The 15638-nt window shown below is 45.5% G+C and overlaps 1 long non-coding RNA gene across 2 annotated transcripts in view; it reads left to right on the forward strand.

The window, feature by feature from the left end:
- The first annotated feature begins 1077 nt into the window (after positions 1-1077).
- Positions 1078-15638, forward strand: part of LOC140134753 (uncharacterized) — a 51478-nt gene continuing 36917 nt past the window's right edge. The window contains exon 1 of one of the 2 annotated variants that reach the window (XR_011856399.1): positions 1078-1799. This is a non-coding gene — a long non-coding RNA (uncharacterized lncRNA). The remainder of the gene's footprint in view (positions 1800-15638) is intronic. The other variant, XR_011856398.1, reaches the window with a different exon arrangement.

The following is a 15638-nucleotide window of genomic DNA, read 5'->3' on the forward strand; positions in this document are numbered from 1 at the left end:
TTTATCTATAATCTATCTATATATTAACTATTTCTGTCTATATCTGTCTATTTCTTCATCTAAAAAAACTGCAAAAACAGACACTTACCATCCGTCCCCATAGGCCTCAATGTAAAAGATAACTTACTGTAATCCGATATGAATCAGGTTTTTTTTTTTTTTTAAGGTAAAAAGTAATTCAAGCTCGTTCATTTTTTTTCCATCCAAAAAAATGGAAAAACAACAGATGACTGTGTAAGAGATGACTACGGATGACATTGAAAATTGCATTGCTTTCAATGGGATAAATAATAATAATTCCTTTATTTATATAGCGCACACAGATTACGCAGCGCTGCACAGATCTTGTCACATCAGTCCCTGTCCCCAATGGGGCTCACAATCTAATCAGCCTACCAGTATGTTTTGGAGTGTGGGAGGAAACCGGAGGAACCGGATGAAAACCACGCAAACACGGGGAGAACATACAAACTTTTTGAGATTTATAACGGATCCCTACAATCTCTGGTTTTTTTACTTTCTTAAGCGGAAATCTGAACTGTAGTGTGAACTGAGCTTTACAATCCGATTTTTTTTTAAAGAAAATAGAAACAAGGGAATGCAAAGTGCAGATGGGAACTGGCCCCTAGTTTCCGTTCTTCTTCATTTTATAGCCATTTTTATTTTTTATTCATACTATCCACTGAAATAGAAGACGGTCTGGCGGAAGATGTGTAAACGGATACTAACGGACACCATTGCAAGCGAATTGAAAAAAAAATGGGAGAAAAACAGATCCCGCTATTTGTCCGTTTTAAGCGGAAATGACAAAACGCAGATGGGAACTGGCAATAAGATGGTAATTAGCGGCTTATTATGGCGATCGCTGCCACGCGAAAGTTAGCATGACCTCTGTAACAGTCACCAATAATTAGCATGATTGCGATTATTATTATTAGTTGCGATTTGACGTCATCCTCCATACAGCCACATTGAAGAATATCTCACACATTTCTGGTTTTGATGACAGACGCCCTGACATTGACAAACCTCAAGTTATGGTTTTATGCCTAGAAAACCAATTACCGGCAGTAGAATTCGACTGCGCATGCCCAGCTTCATCACACGCACCCATCATCTCCCCCCTAATCCGGTAACCTAGTGCGCTTGCGCGAAACTCCCCTCATCGGCACTACTGCGTATGCGCGTCTCTGCGGCATAGATCGCTGCGGATTAGCTGTGCGCATGCGCGCTGTACCGAGACCAGCTTGGGGGAGGGATGGGGCGGTGGAAGCTTCTGGAATAGCGGAGGCAGCGGCTGCGAGAGCGGAGAGTTCAGCGGCTACAAGACCGGGATGTAACTCTGTGGATTATTAATAAAATGTCGGGTGTTGAGGAGTCTGATGTGTGTTGTAATGAGGAGGTCCCCTGATGTAAAGTGGTCAGCGGCTGTGGAGCTAAACGATAATAACCCGGGGATATAACCGCTTCTCTGAACGGATATTCGCTGTCTGTTCCTCGTTGCGTAGGATTTATTTGCCTGGTTTCGCCTCAGTGTCTGGATTTGATTCTCGCCGCCATTTTGTGATCCGGGAGCGGGGGAACAGCCGCCATTTCGCGCATTGTGTGGCGAGGCGCATGCGCACAACACCACTGGTGATCCTGCTCGCTTTCCTGCAATTTTTTTTTCTCCTCAGAGTTGCTGAGCTTTGTAGTGCCACACATATTCAAGGCACCTAAGCAGTGTAAGGGCTCTCCGGTCCTCCTTGTAACCAGAAGTCATGCTGGGATGTCCTGTCATGTCTCTGGTCAGCTGTGAGGTGATTTCTCTGTCACAATGTGTGTTGTATTGTTCGATAAACACAAGATGGAGGACAATATGAGGGCGGGGGATACAGCCAGGGTGGAAATGTATATAAATATAAACTATATAGTCTATTTTACCTGAAGTAATATTAGGGGGCACTAGAAAACGCTGTGTATCTGCATTGTCTGAACACAACCTGAGCCGTGGGAGAGAACTGTGCTGTCCTTTTAAGTAGCGTTTTATTCCAATTTAGGGTTTCTCTGTGTGATTAATAATTGTATGCTTGATTGATTTATTTTTTTTTCATAAAAGCAGAAGCAAATTTATTTGATGCAATTTTTTTTTTCCGGCTTGTGACTTGGTAGTAGTAGTCGTGGCCATATCCCCTTTAGGCCGTGTTCACAAACCGCATATAGCACAGAGTAAATGCAGTTCACTTGCATTGACATAATGTAAAACTGAAGTGTAAATTTGTTGTAAGCACAACACAAGCGCAGCGTGAGATTACGGCCTCAGGGCGCCTTCCCATGTAGAGTTTTTCTCATGTTTTTAAACGCATCCAAAACAAAAGTAGGAGGGGGTCTGCCTGAAGCGCATGCAATTCATTGCAAATGCATATGCGTTTTGGCCAAACACCCCCTCCCCTCCAACTTTGTTTTGGATGTGAGAAAAACGCCACGTGGGAAGGCGCCCTCAGGCTGTATTCACACCATGAGCTTTGAAACGCATCAGGTGCAAGTCCTCTTTGTACTCATATGCTATTAGACCTATATGTTATGTAGTTTTTTTTGTTTTTTAAGGCCGCGGTCGCACGTACCGCTAGGCATCTGTTCATAACGCGACGCTAGCGCACAGGGGGGGGGGAGCGGTCCTCAGCCCCCGTTGCGTTTTATTTGCGTATTCATTGCGTTTTGAAACACTTTACCAACAGATGAGAGGTGATTTGCCTAATTACATTACTGTTTACATTTGTTAACACACAAACATTATGTTTACAATGTGTTATGTTAACGGTAATGTTAATGTAACGCTGTTGTAATGCGTTCCAAAATGCAACGTTTGAATGAGGCCCGAGGCCGTAGTTTTTAAGGGCGCCATCACAAGATTGCGCTTTGACGTTTTGAAATGGAAGCACAGTGCACAGGGTGGTCATGGCTGATCACATATGCGTTTCTATGGGAACCTGTGCAATTGTTAACCAGCCCCCCGAGTGTCTTGCTTTTAGACCATACAAGACACCAGATGCTGGTTGGCCGTGATGCGCAATCATTTGCTGCCTCCCTAAGCAGGTGTTTTTGCGTGTTTACCATGTGTTTGGCTGGTTCGAATCAGTTTTTATTTATTTCTAGAGGTGTAAGCAGCTGTGGAAATGTTAACACCGCTGCTTACACTTCCAGAAATGAAAAAAACTGATGCCAAATGCATAATTAAAAATGCAACATCGCGCCCCTACGCTAAACGCAGTGTAAACCTGTATTATAACAAGAGGCCAATGGGTTATTCCACGAATGCACCAAATATTACTTTATTATTTTTAGATCACCTGCTGCCCATAGTGTAAACAATGATGAGAGTAGGCATCCCTTTTGAATACAGTTGGGGGATTAAATTCCATCATTCCATTGCCTGGTTCTTAGTCCTTCCTCCTAGTAGAAGTGTTTGTAGTCTCTGGTTGGTTGTGTTTTCATTGTGTTTTGAAACGGATTACAACAGCTGAGGAGAGGCGATTTCATTACTATTAACATTCGCGTTTACAAAAATGCTAAATTTAACCAATTGTTATGCATATGTTAACATTTGCGTATACAAAACGCAATGTAAGCGAGATGTTAACTGTAATGTAATTGGGAGAATCTCCTCAGCTGTTGTAATGCATTTCAAAATGCAACTAAAACGCATCGCCTGACCGTGCCCGCAGAGGTTTTTGCTATAGTCTCATGCCCTTGCCCACCCTCCAACGTGACCGTGAGGGGCGGATAAAGCTGAACACTGGGGGAGATGCTCAGGCCTTGTGTGCCAGTTTTGTGTACAGCCAAGGTGGGAATAGCTCTTAAAATAAAAATAAAAAGTAATGTTTGAATATAACTTGAATAAACAAAATCTGAATTTGCTGCAATGAACCTAACATTTAACAAAACGCCACAGCTTCTAATATGTGTAACCTCACGGCGCCTGGGCATTGGAAAGTGCTTGCATCTGGCTTCATTAGGGCGTAGGGCGCCGCGAGCCCATTGCCGTCTATGGGGGCCGTATATATACGTCGGCTGTGTATACGTCCCCCTTGCGGTCGTGTGAATGCACCCTCAGTTAGTGGACGTCTGTGATATGTGGCTATAATAATCTCTTAGAATAATCTCAGAAAAATACCTTAATCACCTTCTTTGATGATAACGGTGAATACACTAAATGTCTAGGAATAGAAAAAATATATTTATTTCTTTTCCCGGGAAGCCAAGCTGTAGTCCTGCTGATGTCTGCACAGCAGTGGTATCGCTTACATCTACCATGAATAGTGTGAATGTTTCTCACGCGTTACGTCTTAGAATGAAGTGGAAACTTCCAGCATTGTTTTGCATGTCTGCTGCCGCTGCGGTTGAACTTTCTGCTTCTCAAGATGCACGTTCTGTGTATTCAGATTCCCCGGCTGAGGAGGCGAGTGAGCTCTAGGGAATAAGTATTGGTATTTGGGCCAAATCAGACTGTCCCGTTATATCGTAGGGAATTTTTTTTTTCTATAAATGCATTAGTGCGTGTATAAGTTGTAAGGTTATGCTGATGATTAGAGTTGTAGCCGCTGTTTTGCTCAGAAGAAGCGACTATGTACATTATATACAGTATCGTTATGATACATCCCACGAAGTCCTTGGTTGTGTTTGGTACGTGACATCCAGACAGCGACCTCTGTTGTGTCTTTCCAGACTAATTGTGCCGTGAGTTTGTGTTCACCATCGTCTACAGATGCGAAGGGAGTGTAAAGTACAATGTGGCAGGAGCAGAGGTAATGATGGAAGATCCGTACGGCATAAAATGGATTTACAGGGAAGGGTCGTCCCCGAGAATCTAATCAACTCGTCCACCACAATGGTCCCTGCAGTAAATGTCCGTGAGTGAGATTTACAGATAGTGATAAATCGCATTCAATGGCCGCACAATCGCTTTACTTGTAAACAGATAGATTATGACCGTAGTTGTCTGGAGTCTGGTTGGGGTTGCACATGTGTATAATGAATGCTGTACCAGAGATTACACTGATATGTATATTTCACCTGCAGCATATCCGTTTTCTGTCACAGATCCACTTCATCAGGTCAATCTCGGACCTGGAAATACAGAAATTTTGCAGGTTTTCTTGAATTGTCTTCCTCAGGACCAATCTCTATCCATGACCTAAACTATGTGGTGCTTGAGTGCATGGTGCATGTGTGGATCATAATGTGTAAGAACGGATCATTGAGAGGCAGTATTCCTGCTCTTTAACTCCACTCCTGGTTTGGACAGCAAAAACTGCATCTGAAAAACTGAATGTGTGAACATAGCCTAAACAGTAAAAGCCACGCCAATCACACATTGAATTGCTGCACAGAGTGGAAAATAAAATAATGATCACATTGCTATTCTAGAGCGTCTTTATAGCATTTTTACATTTTTTTTTTTACATTGAAAATGTAAATGAAAATTTGCCTTTTGCTTGAAATGATTTCAGATCCGGTGACATGAAGATTAAGAAAAAAATGTTTTCAGAAAATCTGGCAAAAACAGGGTGGTGGCACACATGGTGTTTTGAACCCGATTTTGGCCCGATTTTAAGCAGTCCATTAAAAAACGCATGCGTTTTTGACCATTTTTAATTGAGATAATTGGGAAAATTGGACCAAAACGGATGTGTTTTCAAAAAAGCATGTGTTTTTTAACGGACTTCTTAAAAACAGACCAAAAACGGGTTCAAAACCCCACGTGTTAAATTAACACGAAACACTGCCGGCTCGTTCCCGATCGCAGGCGTTTCCATAGAAACGCCGATGCGATCGGGCCGAGGCCCGTCCCGGTGGGCGCGACTTTGTCTGCGTTTGCAAGCGCAGACAAAAGCGCCACGTGTGGCGCCGGCCTTAGGCCTGTGCAACCTGTGTAGGTGTGGCGTATAGTGGCCCAATCAGGGGGGATGCATACAGTGCAATGGACGGGAGTCCCGTTCCCTCTGCCGGCTGAACGTGTTCGTGTGTAACAGGACTTGGGGTGAGTGGAGTTCAGTAGCAGAACAGTAGGGGGGAGGAGAGGTCTGACTTCCCGCACCTCCACCAGAGTCTACTGTGACCCAGTCTACTCTGTAGTGGCCATGCCTGGACACTGCAACCAACTCACACTCTTTATTGCATATTACAGCACCCTATTATGTATATACTTTATATAACTGCTCCGTCCCATTTATTTAGTCAAGTCTGCAGCCGCATGAACCAGTAGAGAACCAGAACCAGATTTTGCACAGGAAACATTGAGGGATTAACCCTATTCATTGTATGTATCCGCAGCACTTCTGTTGCAGAACTACGAGTGTCGGCTGTGATATGACTGCGGCTCTGGTAGTACATATACAATGTCAGATGTGCAATGTGTAGTTCCCCCTGTGTCTAGGGTCTGGCCGGCGGCTCTCCCGCAGCAATGTACGCTGCCAGCATTGTGCATGAGATGTAAACTAACGCTGTCCCCATGCTGTGACTACACTGCACACTGCGGCGTTTAGTGCAAAAGTTGTAATCTGTGGGGAGCCCCAAAGCAAAACCACCTGAGGGCGCTGTTCTTGGACCGTTTTGCATACGTTTTCAGTTCAAGAACACAACTTGTGGTCGCACCCTCAGGCTGGAAGCAGAGGACCATCCGATAACTGAACCCCACCACATTTGGGTGAGGACATCGGGGTCTTTCCCACCCAATATTCACACATCACTGTTTTGGACACTGATTTCTCCATGAGCCAAAACCAATTGCTGTTCCAAAGCACAGAAGAGATACAAATATATTTAGTTTTTCTTCTTTCTTATCTCTCTGACTCTCTGCTCCTGGATTTGGCTCACGATCACTGATGTGTAAATGAGGCGACAGGTTGGGAAGCAGGAGCGCGGGTGCAGCCCAGTCCCTTATTTTCCTGCGGAACAAAGGATTGGGAATAATGAACATCTCCGATCAGTCTCTTCCCAGGGAAGAGTCAGACTATGTTAGATTGTGGCCGGGTCCACATCATGTGATTGTTCTGTGCAGCTGTGTTCTGATCCGTGCCCACGTCTATCACATATTATAAGCAGATGGTGTCCTGTAGGAGAGGGATCCGTCTCGTGTGTATTTGCAGCTGTTTCCAGCATTATGCCGGGGCTCACAGGCTGCTGTATCCTTCTCCTTTGTCAAACACAATGACATATATTCTCTACGTGGCAACCTATGCCGGCCTAACGCTCTCTTGTTTCGCATGGCATAAGGTCGGTGTCCTCCAGAACCCCATTGTGCCCCCTTTGCTTTTATCTCCGTGGCGTCATGGCAGGGGAGACGTGGCGCAGCAGATAAGAGGATCTAAGAAAATCTGCTACAACGCATCCTCACTAATTACACACAGGAGATTAGATGATACAGGGCACAGCTCTGCCGTCACCCTCAGGGGGTCCATGTGTGAATTTCTCTTCACTCATTATGCTGGGAAAATGCGTTTCCCATGGTGCCCTTCTCCAGCACATATGCAGAGCCCTTCATTACGTGGCCCACAGCTCTTTTCCAGCCCGAATTCCAGCAAATTCAGATTCACAGATGACGCTGCACGGGGAGAGATGCAGCTCTGCAACTAATTACCCAAAGTGCTAAAAGAAGGGATGAGACTGTAATCATTTGCAGGGATCTGAAGGAGCCGCCCTCCTGCCCTGCCCTAGTTCAAAGGGATGTTATACAACAACACAAGGAATTAAGGCATTTTGTATCGGTTTGCATGTGTTTTCAAAGCATTCGGAATCGCAACAAAAACACCACGTGTGTCACCGGCCTAAAGGGAATAAAGTTTGTTCGAATGACATTTCCTGGTGGAATTTAGGGCCTGATGCCTGCTCATTTCTATCCCATCTTTTCCTGTTTATGAATTTAATTACTTTTAATTTGCATATACAGAATATATGGGATTTAACGTCGCCAAATTAAAAGTAATTAAACTCGTGAACAGAGGGAGGGATGAGATACAGACTACTTTTAGGGCCACAATTCACAGTAACATAAGGACATTCTGTGTTATGTATTATAATACTGTGTGGTATTTAATACAATAATATTCATTGTTTTTATAGCGCCATCATATTCTGTAACGCTTTACAAATCATAGGGAAAATATACAATAAAATACCTCCTTACAAAGTACAAACAGCCATATGGAACAATAGGAGTGAGGGCCCTGAGCACAAGAGCTTACAGTCTATAAGGTTCTCAAGCCGGATGACAGCTTCTCTGTGAAAGCTTCACTTCAGTGAATTTACTCAACGCTTTACTGCAGAAATCACAAGTTCTGGTTTGATCAGAGTATTTGATAATTTATCAGGTCTGTGGATGCTGGATGAGGAGATGTGCTGGATGTGTTATGTAATAGAGCTCAGTACATGCAGTGCTGTGCCACTGGCCTGTGCTCTCATCGCCATCTGCTGGTGTGAAGTGTGTACTACACCAAATACCTTCTTTAGATCTAGTCCTCCCTTAGTCTCTTCATACAGCTAGAAAGTTCATCCAAAAAAACTGAAATGTAGGGAGGGCTGTATAGGGCTGTGCACCTTATGCTGCCATATATATATACGTACAGTATCCAGAACCAGTGGGAGGTGCATTCTGTCAGACATCCATCATTTGTCGGCCCACTGTATTTTATACAAATATGGTGCCATATTGGTAAAAAAAAAACTTTCTGTATTTATGGACAAAATACAGCTGTATATACAGAACAGGAAAAAACATAGAGTTGTGCGGATGAGGCCTCAATGTTAACAATTGAAATCACCTGCTTTCACTAGAACACGCACAAAAAAAATCATTAACGTGTCGAAAATGGCAGATTTATCAAACTTTACAAAATACAAATTTGCCGGTGGATATATGTCCTGGCATCTTTGGCGCTCGGTACCTTAAACACAACATCTAAAAACATCAATAACCACAACGCGTCGTCTGAACGCACCCTCAGAGCGTCCGTGTGGCATTATTTGCTATGGAGAGGGGAGGGATGAGCAGCAGGTATACGTTTGTGTGAATGCAGCCTACAATCCCACGGGCTGCACACAGGAAGTATAATGCAGGGACGTTCCTTGTATTACCAATTACTGTATCATCTATTGAAGTTCCGGCATGGCTGTTCGGCTAGTGGAAGGAACGTCCCTGTATTATATTTCTATATAATGCAGGGACTCCCTCCCATTGCTCCATGTGCATCCCATGGGGTCATGCAACCATACCACACGTACACACATGCTGCATATATGTGTGTGAAACAGCCCTGATACAGGCTACAGACTTCTATTGCACCAACATGTTATCCTATATTATGCTATGTGCATCTTCCCAGCATGCCGCTCACTGTATACAGGGTCAGGTATGACAGGGGTATGATAATATCAATTAGACAGCTCAATCCTGTTGATGGCGCAGTGTGAATGAGCTCACGCTGCCACTGGAAGGGGAAGATCTCCGCTCCAGCCCACAGTCGCTGTAGAGTGGAGAGGTGCAGGGCGGCTGCTGTAGAACAGCAAAATATAGGGAATATTTTTCTGTGCACGGTCACGGTGCAGGTAGACGTTGGGGGTCATTTACTAAGGGCCTGATTCGCGTTTTTCCAGACGTGTTACCCGAATATTTCCGATTTGCGCCTATTTTCCCTGTATTGCCCCGGGTTTTTGTCGCACACGATCGGATTGTGGTGCATCAGCGCCAGCATGCACGCAACGGAAATCGGGGGTGTGGCCGAACAATAACCCAACGGATTCGGAGAACCCGCTGCATTTAAAAAAAAAAAAAGTGTCGCGGAACACGCGCTTACCTTCACCAAGTATAGGATGGTGCACTCCGGCGGGCTTCAGCGCAGCAGCGACACCTGGTGGACGTCGGAGCAACTGCCTTAGTGAATCGCCGGAAGACCCGAATCCACCGCACAGAACGCGCCGCTGGATTGCGAATGGACCGGGTAAGTAAATCTGCCCCTATGTGTGCTTAATGCACTGTGCCCAAGCGCCATAGGTGTCAATGGGGACCAATATCCGACCACAAACTTTGCGGCCAGATATCAGTCCCCCACACATTTCCGTGAATGGGACCTTATTAAATGGGGCGGGGGGAAGGGGGTGTTATATGGGTGGCAGCTACCACTATAGAGTGGGATGTGCTATAGAGAGCATGTCCCAGTGTTAGCAGTGGGGGTTGATGTGTTACAGACAGAGCATGTCCGTACGGGTGATGTGTTATAGAGAGAACAAGAAATGATGATACACAGAGGGCATGCTGCGGTATTAGTAGAGGAGTGATGTGTTATAGAGAAGGCATGCCATAGTGTTAGCAGGAGTGTGTGTTGCAGAGAGGGCTCCATAGTGATGTACAGGAGGCATGTGATACAGTATGATGCCAGTAGACATCTGGCCTTTGGCACTGTACCATCCCTCCTTTGCCCATCTCCTGAGGGCTTCCTCTAGAACAGCGATGGCGAACCTATGGCACGCGAAGCCGTTTCTGTTGGCACGCGTACCGTCGCCAGTAAGCCTCTGCCCGCTGCCCGTAAAAATTTGGTCTATGTGAGCGGCGGAACTACGCGGCAGAGTTTTTGCGCATGCGCGGTAACTTGGGAAGCGCTGAAAGTTTCAGTCGCTCCCATAGAAACCGCGCATGCGCATTAATTATCCCGGGCTTTTACCGTGCGCTCCAAATAACGCATCTACTTTATTCTTTGGTTTGTACGATCGCGGTGATACCAAATTTATATAGGTTTTATTGTGTTTTAATACATTTTCAAAAATTAAACGAATGTATACGAAAAAGAAAAAAATAAATGTCTCCATCTTCTGACGCTAATAACTTTTTCATACTTTGGTGCACGGAGCTGGGGGAGGGGTCATTTTTTGCAAAATGAGCTGACGTTTTCATTGCTACCAAGGTCTGTGCGACATTTTGATCACTTTTCATTACATTTTTTATGTCATGTAAAAAGGTGTAAAAGTCGCATTATGGATATTTGGGCGCCATTTCCCGCCTCGGAGGTCAACGCTGCTTATAACCGGTTTTATATTTTGATAGATCGGGCATTTTGGGATGCGGCAATACCTAATATGTATGTGATTTTTACGGTTTATTATATTTTATATCAGTTCTAGGGAAAATATTTTATAAATTTTTTACATTTTTTAAACATTTTTTTTCTTTTTTATTCACTATTTCTTATCACAGTATATGGAGCTTTTGCATGTCATTCATTACAATGAGCCACTGACTCATTGTAATGAATATGCAGAAACCATTCATCCTTGGGTCTGACAAAGGCCCGAGGCTGTCATGGCAACCGATCGCGCAACCCCCCCCCCCCCCCCCCCCGATGACGTTCGGGGGAACGACGATCGGAGGAAGCCCATGCGCCGCCATGTTTAAAGTGCCGCCGGCGATTTTGCCGGCTGCAAAGAAGAGGTTAAGACCCGTGATCGGTGCAAGCACTGACCACGGGTGTTAGCGATGAGTCTTTGCTGCAATATGCAGCAAAGCCCATCTCTGTATGTAGAGGGCTTAGCCTGTGAGCCCTCTTCATACACCCTAAATGACCTCATCCCTGAGACAAGCTGCTCTGCTCGTCTCAGGGAGCGATGAGGGATTCGATGGGGGTCCATCAGTCACCCCCCCCCCCCACGTTCTCATGAAAACAGAAACTAACTGACACTAGCAGAATGCAGAGTATCCTTTTATTTTTTAATGAACCAGTCAAAGGAAACTGCAGATGGGAACTTACATGACCAAACCATCTTGCTACTTCCCGCAATTCAGTTGCAACACGTGAAGCGAGTGTGAATGCCTGTAGCATTGTAGCTTTATTGTGGATATGCAGCATTGTAATTGTATATTGGAGTTAGGGTAAAGTGCATAAGGCACACGATGCGCAAAGTTATATGAGCCACAGGCAATGGTCCTGTATATCGGCTCACACGACAATCACAGTAATAAAAAAACATGTTCAGCATGAACAACAGGAAAGCATAAACGCTGAACATGACCATAGATATTTACTGGGAGCTGTAGGCATCCGTTTAGTCAATCCACACCACAATGTACAGTTACTAGGGGGGGCCCAAACTAAAGTTTGCTAGGGGACCCGATCAATTCTAGCTAGACCCCAGTGTACACGCCTTTCCGCATGAGCTCTTTGGTTATATTCACTCAAACTTGCCTATTTTTGTCCATTTCTTTTGTCCACAGAAAACCACGTTGTCTACAGAATCTGTTCATTTTGGAATAGATATACGTGTCGACTTTAATCCCGCATCATGTCATTTGGCTTTCTGAAAGTCCTGCTTGACGTTAAAGTCATGCTTGTACTGCCTTACAAGGTAGCAAAGAGGCAATGTTTTCTTTATCCCATCCTGGAAAACATATTTTCATATTACCGAGAATCCCCCAGTGAATCATCCATGGCAGTAAGTCTCCACATGACTGTTTTACTGTACACCATAGAAGTGCATTGTGCATGGCGCGGTAGGGTAAGCACAACATGTGTCAGCATACCGTGCCACAGCTGTAAAAAAGATAGAGCGTGTTCTATCTTTTGGCTGCACGGAGGAGCGCTCCCCCTCTGGCTCTCTGACATGTGCCGTGTTTATCTGCTGCTACATGACCTCACCCTGTGTATATCTTCTGCTACATGACCTCATCCTGTGTGTATCCGCTACTACATGACCTCGTCCTGTGTGTATCTGCTGCTACATGACCTCATCCTGTGTGTATCTGCTGCTACATGACCTCATCCTGTGTGTATCTGCTGCTACATGACCTTGTCCTGTGTGTATCTGCTGCTACATGACCTTGTCCTGTATGTATCTGCTGCTACATGACCTCGTTCTGTGTGTATCTGCTGCTACATGACCTCGTCCTGTGTGTATCCGCTACTACATGACCTCATCCTGTGTGTATCTTCTGCTACATGACCTCATCCTGTGTGTATCTTCTGCTACATGACCTCATCCTGTGTGTATCCGCTACTACATGACCTCATCCTGTGTGTATCTGCTGCTACATGACCTCATCCTGTGTGTATCTTATGCTACATGACCTCATCCTGTGTGTATCCGCTACTACATGACCTCATTCTGTGTGTATCCGCTACTACATGACCTCGTCCTGTGTGTATCTTCTGCTACATGACCTCGTCCTGTGTGTATCTGCTGCTACATGACCTCATCCTGTGTGTATCTGCTGTTACATGACCTCATCCTGTGTGTATCTGCTGCTACATGACCTCGTCCTGTGTGTATCTGCTGCTACATGACCTCATTCTGTGTGTATCCGCTACTACATGACCTCGTCCTGTGTGTATCTTCTGCTACATGACCTCGTCCTGTGTGTATCTGCTGCTACACGACCTCATCCTGTGTGTATCTGCTGTTACATGACCTCATCCTGTGTGTATCTGCTGCTACATGACCTCGTCCTGTGTGTATCTGCTGCTACATGACCTCATTCTGTGTGTATCCGCTACTACATGACCTCGTCCTGTGTGTATCTTCTGCTACATGACCTCGTCCTGTGTGTATCTGCTGCTACACGACCTCATCCTGTGTGTATCTGCTGTTACATGACCTCATCCTGTGTGTATCTGCTGCTACATGACCTCGTCCTGTGTGTATCTGCTGTTACATGACCTCATCCTGTGTGTATCTGCTGCTACATGACCTCGTCCTGTGTGTATCTTCTGCTACATGACCTCGTCCTGTGTGTATCTGCTGTTACATGACCTCATCCTGTGTGTATCTGCTGCTACATGACCTCGTCCTGTGTGTATCTGCTGTTACATGACCTCATCCTGTGTGTATCCGCTACTACATGACCTCGTCCTGTGTGTATCCGCTACTACATGACCTCATCCTGTGTGTATCTTCTGCTACATGACCTCATCCTGTGTGTATCCGCTACTATATGACCTCATCCTGTGTGTATCCGCTACTACATGACCTCGTCCTGTGTGTATCTGCTGCTACATGACCTCGTCCTGTGTGTATCTGCTGCTACATGACCTCATCCTGTGTGTATCTTCTGCTACATGACCTCATCCTGTGTGTATCTGCTGCTACATGACCTCATCCTGTGTGTATCTGCTGTTACATGACCTCATCCTGTGTGTATCTGCTGCTACATGACCTCGTCCTGTGTGTATCTGCTGCTACATGACCTCGTCCTGTGTGTATCTGCTGCTACATGACCTCATCCTGTGTGTATCTGCTGCTACATGACCTCATCCTGTGTGTATCTGCTGCTACATGACCTCGTCCTGTGTGTATCTGCTGCTACATGACCTCGTCCTGTGTGTATCTGCTGCTACATGACCTCGTCCTGTGTGTATCTGCTGCTACATGACCTCCTCCTGTGTGTATCTGCTGCTGTGACGTCATCTACTGTGTATCCGCTGCTTTATAAAACCTCCTCCTGTGTGTATCTGCTGCTACATGACCTCGTCCTGTGTGTATCTGCTGCTACATGACCTCGTCCTGTGTGTATCTGCTGCTACATGACCTCATCCTGTGTGTATCTGCTGCTGTGACGTCATCTACTGTGTATCCGCTGCTTTATAAAACATCCTCCTGTGTGTATCTGCTGCTACATGACCTCGAACTGTGTGTATCTGCTGCTACATGACCTCATCCTGTGTGTATCTGCTGCTGTGACGTTATCTACTGTGTATCCGCTGCTTTATAAAACCTCCTCCTGTGTGTATCTGCTGCTACATGACCTCGTCCTGTGTGTATCTGCTGCTACATGACCTCGTCCTGTGTGTATCTGCTGCTACATGACCTCGTCCTCTGTGTATCTGCTGCTACATGACCTCATCCTGTGTGTATCTGCTGCTACATGACCTCGTCCTGTGTGTATCTGCTGCTACATGACCTCGTCCTGTATGTATCCGCTACTACATGACCTCCTCCTGTGTGTATCTTCTGCTACATGACCTCATCCTGTGTGTATCCGCTACTACATGACCTCGTCATGTGTGTATCTGCTGCTACATGACCTCATCCTGTGTGTATCCGCTACTACATGACCTCGTCCTGTGTGTATCTGCTGCTACATGACCTCATCCTGTGTGTATCTGCTGCTACATGACCTCATCCTGTGTGTATCTGCTGCTACATGACCTCATCCTGTGTGTATCTGCTGCTACATGACCTCATCCTGTGTGTATCTGCTGCTACATGACCTCGTCCTGTGTATATCTGCTGCTACATGACCTCGTCCTGGGTGTACCCGCTACTACATGACCTCATCCTGTGTGTATCTTCTGCTACATGACCTCATCCTGTGTGTATCTGCTGCTGTGACGTCATCTACTGTGTATCCGCTGCTTTATAAAACCTCCTCCTTTGTGTATCTGCTGCTACATGACCTTGTCCTGTGTGTATCTGCTGCTACATGACCTCGTCCTGGGTGTATCTGCTGCTACATGACCTCATCCTGTGTGTATCTGCTGCTGTGACGTCATCTACTGTGTATCCGCTGCTTTATAAAACCTCCTCCTGTGTGTATCTGCTGCTACATGACCTCGTCCTGTGTGTATCTGCTGCTACATGACCTCATCCTGTGTGTACCTGCTGCTGTGACGTTATCTACT

The sequence above is a fragment of the Engystomops pustulosus genome, chromosome 6 (assembly GCF_040894005.1).
Source record: "Engystomops pustulosus chromosome 6, aEngPut4.maternal, whole genome shotgun sequence".
NCBI lineage: Eukaryota > Metazoa > Chordata > Amphibia > Anura > Leptodactylidae > Engystomops > Engystomops pustulosus.